An 829-nucleotide genomic window follows, 5' to 3' on the forward strand; every position below is an offset into this window, starting at 1 on the left:
CATAATTATCCAATCATGAAGCTCTATGATTGATGACGTTTCATATCAACGCGCGCTTGTCTGGCAGGGATTTCCTCTGACTCTCCTGACCACTCTGCTGCGCGAGTACATTTTTTACAAACACCGGTGTTGAACAATAAACCAACCATTTTACTACGGCACTAACTAGGATGCTTTAGACAGAAGAAGACTGTCGTTTTGTTCAAACGACCCTCAAAAACCGGCCTAACACCAGCGAATTAATTGCGTATTGTTGATATGAACATATAGTACCTGTATGATTTTTAAGGTATAAGAGTGCAATTTCCGGGCACTTAGAGGTCCATATTCTCAAAATATTTGCACCTGAGCCCCAACTATGTGTTACCGAGGTCGTGTGGACTCTCACGCACCCCTACTTTAGAATTTGGGGGAAAAATGTAAAAAGTCTACAGCACCCGGTATTCCCAGGCGGTCACCCATCCAAGTACTAACCGGGCCCGACGTTGCTTAAATTCGGCGATCGGACGAAAACCGGTGTTTTCAACGTAGTATTTCCGTAGAGTGGTAATTCCACTCATAGTTATTCTCGGCATATAGCATAATTATCCAATCCTGAAGCTCTGTGATTGATGACGTTTCATATCAACGCGCGCTTGTCTGGTGGGGATTTCCTCTAACTCCCCTGACCACTCTGCTGCGCGATTACATATTTTACAAAAACCGGTGTTGAACAATAAACCAACCATTTTACTACCGTACGGCATTAACTAGGATGCTTTAGACAGAAGAAGACTGCCGTTTTTTTCAAACGACCCTCGAATCATAGTACCTATATGATTTTTTAAGG

At 43.1% G+C, this 829-nt stretch overlaps 1 pseudogene; it reads right to left on the reverse strand.

The window, feature by feature from the left end:
• Positions 1-425: 425 nt before the first annotated feature.
• Positions 426-544, reverse strand: LOC117114735 (annotated as a pseudogene).
• Between the last annotated feature and the right edge of the window lie 285 nt (positions 545-829).

Source organism: Anneissia japonica, unplaced genomic scaffold (assembly GCF_011630105.1).
Source record: "Anneissia japonica isolate Jap-2015-1 unplaced genomic scaffold, ASM1163010v1 scaffold14540_len1531_cov84, whole genome shotgun sequence".
NCBI lineage: Eukaryota > Metazoa > Echinodermata > Crinoidea > Comatulida > Comatulidae > Anneissia > Anneissia japonica.